Below are 7,492 nucleotides of genomic sequence, written 5' to 3'. Positions count from 1 at the left end.
ACTCTCATTTCACTTCAGCAGTTCTGTTTTTGTTTATCTGGGAAGATCTTTATTCTGCCTTCATTTTTGAAAGATGGTTTTGTTGGATAGAAAATTCTTGGTAAACAGGTTTTTTTTTTTTTCCCTATTAGAACTCTGAATTTCTTCCACTGCTTTCTAGATCCATATTTTTATGAAAAATCAGCCATTATGTTCTTTTAAATACATGATGAGTCATTTTTCTCCTATTGCTTCAAGCCTTTGTCTTTTTCCAGGCTTTTTGAATTTTTTATTATCATAGGTCTAGGTGTGAATCTCTTCATGTTTATTCTACTTGGTGATCACTGAGCTTTCTGGACCTATTGATGAGAGCTTTTCATCCAATTTGGGACGTTTATAGTCATTACATTTTTAAAAAATTTTGTCCCTTTCTCTCTCTCCACTCTTCCTGGAACTATCATTATAAGTATGTGGATAGGTTTGACATCTCTCTACAGGGTCTTAAGAGTATCTGTTCATTTTTCTTCAATCTTATTTTCTCTTTGTTCTTTACATCAGCTAATTTCTATTGATCTATCTTCAAATAAACTGATTATTTTTCCTGTCTTAAATCTTCTGTTGGTCCCAGTAAATCTTTCATTTTAGTTAATGCATTTTTCAAATCTAGAATTTCTATTTAGTTCTTTTAATAGATTCTATCTCTATTTAGATTTCATATTTTTGAATCATTTTCACCATATTTTTCTTCACTACTTTAAACATGGTTTCTTTTAATTCTTCAAACATACTTATAAAAGTTGTCTTTGTTTGTTAAATTCAAATTCTTGGCCCACTCAGATTCAGTTTCTATTGACTACTTATTGTCCTGAGTATGGTTTTCAGTTTCTTCGTTCTCTCTCTCTCTCTCTCTTTCTCTTTGTTTCTCTCTATCTCTCTTTCTCTCTTTCTTTCTTTTTCTCTTTTTTGCATTTCTCATTTTTTTGTTCAAAACTAGACATTTTACAAAATATAATGTAGCATTTCTGAGATTGTATTATCTACGATTTATTTTTCTGAAGGAGTTTTTTTAATTTGAGTGAACATAAACTGCAGAATCTGTCTCTTACATTGCATGAAGCTCCTATTGTTTCTACTGAGGTTTTAAAATTGTGTTTTTAAAATTAATTTTCAACTTGCCTTATTAGAGCTTGCCCCTGCATCAGTAATAATTTAGTGGTTGGCTAATGATTTATGCAGAGGTTTGCTTATATACAAATCCAAAGCACTTCCACCCTCTGACAATTAAAATGTGTGCAGATTGAGAAATTCGTTCAAAGCTCAACTAGTTCTCAAGTTTGACTTGGCCTTTACTTTCTACTAGATTCTTTTTGGTTTCTTCTAGGCATATGCTTAGTTCATAGTCTCAGTCAGCCAGGAATGTGTGGAAAGCTTATTGCACCTTTTATGGCTCTCTCATTTCCAAGATCTCCCTATTAAGTTACTAGCTAGTCCAGCACTTACCCCGAATAGAATCAGAGCCTCAGTCTAGCAAAGGTGTAGGTTTTTCCTACGTGTTTCCTACTGAGTTTGCCACTTTTAGATGACAAAGCCATGGGTTTTTGTCTCTAGCCCCAAGTTGAGTCGTCCACTCAGGAAGAAAACCTGCTGGTGTTCATGGTCAGTGCTACTCTGGTAAAAATACAGATTTTACCAACCAGCTTGGGCTGGAGGAGGCATGTAAACAGCTCCAAGCAAAAGATGCTATGTATTCCCACAGTTCTTACCCAAAATTCTTGCCTTTTTTCAAGAATAAATACTTCTCAGTTACTATCTGCCTTTGGTCAATTTCCATAGCCCCCCAAATCATTGTTATTGAAAATTTTGTCCAGTTTTAGATTTGGTTCTGTTTTGCAGAGGAGTCACTGACCTTGTCACACTACAATGGCTGGAAATATCTGTATCATGTGGCTTTTTAGTAACTCTCCCCAGAGTAGCAGGGGTATATTTCTTTGCCCCATTGATGTTGAATTTGGCCATGGGACTTACTTTATCCAGTGATATACTAGCAGGAGCCTTAAATGTATTCTCATGATTTGGCTTGGTTTTTCCCCTACTGTGATCCATCACCAGAATAGCGTACTCAAATAATCACTGGTCCTAAAATAAAGAAGCAGAAAATATACCTATATCCAATCTTGAGTGTGGAGGCAAGCCTGGCTGAGTTCAGCAAAGTTCAGCCAAACTCCAGCTGAAACTCACCTGTAATACAGATGCATGAATAAGAAATAAGGGTTTATTATTATAAGCAACTGAAGTTTTTGGTTATGCAGCAATGTTGACTTACGTAGTCACATAATAATAGATGATGTCTTGTCTAACCTGTTCCACATTACCAGTAAACAAAATAGTACCATACTCTGCTTTGTACAACATTTTCAATGGATCCAGGATGAAGGGTAATGTCTAAGTTACAACATCATCAAGTGCCATAGAGAGATAATGAACCAATTGGCATAGATTTATCATGAAATTCTTTACAGTCAAGAGAGAGCCATAGTCTTGATGTATGCCTTAAAAAGCCATTTACTTATGAGACTTTTTGACCAAAGAAAATAGAGAAGTACATGAAAAATGCCATTGTGTCTTTTATGAGACAGGCCAAGTTTAGAGCTAACTCAGCATTACTGTCTTGCTCTAGCATTACAAACTTAAATCTATAAGCAAGAATACATTCTAAACTTCTATTTTGCTGAAAGCTCTCTATCTTTATACACACCACATAGAGCTTCTTAAGCGGTTTCATCAGTTCAATCAACATATACAACAGAATACCTACATTACATGGGCAGCACAGGGCATCCTAGAAACCCTCACTCAAATGACAGAACTTATCAATAAATAAATGTTTATAATGTAATGTTACATGGTTCATAATAGATGTCTATGTGTTGGGGAACAATACCACCTCCTAGACCGAGAAATGTTAACTTAAAAATCAGATGTCTCACCAGCATCGTAAGAAATATTGTCGATGTTGGCATTGAAATAGTCTTCATATTGATGTTCCCCTGGAATGTGTGTATGCAGAGAATGGGAGACAGCAGGACACTCAAGGAGCTATTGTACACGAAAACTGATGTCAGAAAAATCACAAGCAGGTAAAGCAGGATAAATGCTATAAGAACATATTGAAGCACAGCATCAAGCAATGCAACAGAGCTTTGGACTGCTGGGAAATAGCAGCGGGACGCAAGATAGCCCTAGCTGCAACTATAAAGAAAGTGAAGAAAACCTTCGGGTAAATAGCCACACAACAATAGGCTATGCTTGCTAACTCAAATTCAAATTTCACATGTGCGTAGTTCATTCCTCATTCGCCTGCTTACCCGCACTTGAACATAGCAATCATGGCTTGTCCTCACAGCATTGTCTTAAAAAATGGAAGTCAACAGAGTAATTTTATCAATTCCTTATATATCTTATATGATTTTTCTCAACAATTGTTGAGAAAACAATTGATTTTTCTGACATGAATTCTAATGCCATGTGAAAATGCCACAGTGCAGGTAATAGATTGGTAGTAAGACTTCTGGCAGCCACAGATATCTCATTCATAACCACTAATCTAGAAACCTAAAAGATCTCTGCCTTGCAAGAAAACCAGCTATAAAAAAGCCCATGGACTTTATCTACAGAAAAAGCAGAGCCTGCCATGGGCTCTAAGGCCTACAAATCTTTAAAAGCTTACAGACCTCATAAGCTGCTTGTCTGCCTTCTCTAGAAAAGTTAGGTTTTCTTAAATTATAAAGGATATACAGAGTGCATTGGAACGAATATAAATAAAGGTATGCTTAAGAAGCAATTAAAAACACTAGGGAAAACATAGCCAAATTCTCAACCATAATCACATACCAACCAGGGGCCATTTTATATAAGAACAGTAGCCCTATAAGCTTTACTAAATCATGAAAGCATCTATAAAATACAACATTTAAAAATTGAGCTTTATAGTGATGACATTGACCTGTCAAGAAAATGCCATTTTGAGTTGCTTTCTCTGATTAAAAATATGCAAGAGTATAGTACATATAACTAGGCTTTCATAAAAATAATTGATACATTTATTTCATAAAAATAATTGAACATTTTAATGTTTGAATTATCTGGAAAACATAAACATGTAAAATGCTTCACTGAACAATAGTTCTAGATCATCCCTGTTCAGTAGAAACGTGAGGCAAAAATGGAAGTTACATATGTAATTTCCAGTTTTCCAGCAGACACATTAAAACAGTTTTTAGAAGAGTAAAATTAATTCTAATAATAAATGTATTTAACTCAATATAGTCAAAATGTTTTCATTTCAGTATATAAATAACATAAAAACTACTAATGAGATTATTACATTTTATTTTGTACTAAGTCTATGAAATCTGGTATGATTTACACTATGGTACATCTCAATTCATACTAGCCAGACTTCAAGTGCTCAATACACACATTTGACTGATAACTACCATAATGCACAGCACAGCTATCAATAAATGAAGCTTTACTGAAAAATGGAAATTAATACTATATGTAACCATAGTATTCCAATCCAATATCCAGAACTACTAGAAGAAATGCAGATAACAAGCTATATGTTTCCTGATTTTCCTCAAAAACTCTGTAAATGAGGATGAAAGAATTTAATGCATATGTCTGATAACCATAACCAAGGCAAAATGGTTAGTAACTAATTTATGGTGAGAGGAAAAGAAAAGTGTAAGACTTTTAGATATTTAGATTTAGGAAGAAACTTTCTTTGTAAAATTTTTTCAACACTCAGAAATTAAGTATAGCCTTTGATACATTAGTCCTTTTTTTTTAATTTGGAGAAGAGGAAGCAGAAGAGTGAACACTTAAAACCATATATGTAGTCACTTCTGAGATTAATAAAAGAAGTTTAATTTTCAAAGCTATAACTCTAAAATAACCAAATTTTCAAAGATTAAGTTTCAATCTACATCTAGATCATGGTAAGAAAGACTCTACTAAATAATTCAAATAAAAATATTTTAAAACCCAGCTTTTTTTCATATTTCTTACACCAAATATCTATTGGTTTAGTCATGTGACTGTTTACATGATTTTGAAATCTTCTGAAAATTGATATCAATATTTAATAATTATTATTTGGGGCTATTAGAATAGCATGGATTTCCTTGTGTTTAATTACTCTGTTTCTAAGATAAAAATGAAAGAAAAAAATCTTATTAATGCAACTTTAAAATTAAACTTTTTTATGCACAAAAGGGAGGAAAGGTAAACAAAATGTTTCTGAGGGAAGTATGCTTCTTTCTCTTCGAGATGAGTAGATCTCTCTAATTCAGATCTTGTCTCATTCCAACTTTTTTCTACGAGTCCTGGTCTTCCTGAGGACTGTTCCTGTGGAATTCTATGTTCCACCTCCTCTCTTACCCCCAAAATCTCTAAAAAGGGGTGAGGGAACCCTTTTTTCTCATTGGATGAGAACTAGGGAAAGTTTGGCAGGAATCAGACAAAGAGAAACTGTAGGTCTAGGTCAGAATACACTGTGAGAAGAAAATTCTTAAATGCTAGGTCCTGAGAAGCAGATGGAGAACAGATCTGGGTTATCACTCCATGAGGTGGTAATTAACCACTGAAAGATGGAGAGGTTCTGGTAGGTAGGCACTGGAGGCAGAGTACTTAAGAGCGGGAAGCCCTCTGAGTCAATTGAAAAAGGAAGGCTGGAAAGAATGAAACCTACAAGGCTATTATAAAGTTTGTCTACCATGAATTTAGTTTGTTTAAATATATTAATTTTTAATGAATTATGGAAATTTATAGAGTATTTCTATGATAATAACTATAGTTTATTATTTTCTTAAGAATAAGTGATTCTGTATTTCTTCATCTTTCTTCATGACTCTTGTAGGACAATACCTGATTACTTTCTCTAAACTTTCTCTTCTGAGTTGTTGAGGATTTTAGTACAAATCACAATACATAGTTTAAGGCCTGCCTATAGTTGACTGCAAGAAGAAATGGTTCTAATGCTAACTTGTTCTTATAAAAGATTTTTGTGTTACAGGTTAATTTTTAAAATAAAACAAGTACATACTATTTTGGATCTGTTTATGGCCCTCCATAACCCCATATTCTTTCTAAACTTTGGAGGATCCTTTTATGATCAGTAGTATGAATATACTTTATGGTAACCATGTATAATAGATTGATGCTATTATTCATTGGTTATTTGATGGGAAAAAAAACCCGAAATGATTGCCTAAGGACACAGAAATATGTGGTAATCTTAGGTCTTCATTTTGATGTTTGTCTTCAAGACCCATTCATCTTCCAAGTAGTCCAGGCAGCTCCCATGATATCAGGTCACCAGAACAAGTATTTGGAGTCCAGAACTCATTATTATTTTCCACCTGTCACTCTAGTAGTAAAGTTCTAGCTACCTTTCCTTTTGGAGATATTGGTGAATAGACAGGCATTTGAAAGTAAAATAGATGTTGGGTGACAAAGAAATCAACTCACACTAACTAAAAGGTACATAAGACAAAAGCAAACATCAAAAGGCTGGTGTGTTAATTTACAGTGGGAAATATAACACCACATACAAGAAATATCACATTGGCCTGATCAAAACATTTTTTTTCTCTTGTGGTCCAACCACATGGAAATCAAAAAGTGGTTTTGTGAGCATTAATTCAAAACAACAGGAGGTAGGTAAATCAAATCTTGAAGGCATCATTCTCCAAAATGTGTTATCTACTGCAAGATGTTTCAACGGACCTTTCAACAACATCAAAAGGTTCAGTAATCAAATAAATTTGAAAACACTAGATTCAGAAGTTAAACAGCTTTCATAACTGCCTATTTTCTTTGGTCTGAAGACGTATATCATAAATTTCCAAAGGCATAGATAGGTGGCTTTTCTAGAATGAATGTGACTCTTGTCCTTATAGAATGTTTAACAATATCTCATGAAATAGTGTTATTCTACAGATACAGTTTAGGATTCACTGTCCAAATTCCTTAGCTTGATATATAATCTTACCATTGGGATAGATTTGCCAAGGGGCCTAGTGTACTTGAAATGCAGGGACTAAAGCCAGGACATCATTTACTCTTTAGAGACATACATACCATGAAAACTGAAATAATCAAAGTCTAGTACCTGAATCTCCTTTTGCCCTTTAGTGTTTGGGTGAGCACTGCCAATATGTACCTTTGTTATTCTCCCTTTTCTTTAATTTGAATTAATTCTACTAGTGATATTAAAACATTAAAGAGGTCACAGTGAAGACTAGTTTGCCTACAAGTAAACTCACCTTCTTCTGATGATTTTTGTGTCTCTTCATTGTAAATTATGTGTTGACTTTAAAATGTGACTTTAATGACTCTATTTTCTTTATTTTCAGCACTTAGAATCCTGCCATACTATAATCACTAAATGCTTATTAAAAGTATGTAACCAGAAAATAATAACTGTGGCAGATAGAATAATGTCCCCACC

The sequence above is a fragment of the Pteropus vampyrus genome, unplaced genomic scaffold (genome assembly GCF_000151845.1).
Source record: "Pteropus vampyrus isolate Shadow unplaced genomic scaffold, Pvam_2.0 Scaffold283, whole genome shotgun sequence".
NCBI classification, from domain to species: domain Eukaryota; kingdom Metazoa; phylum Chordata; class Mammalia; order Chiroptera; family Pteropodidae; genus Pteropus; species Pteropus vampyrus.
This window is presented reverse-complemented; position numbering follows the sequence as displayed.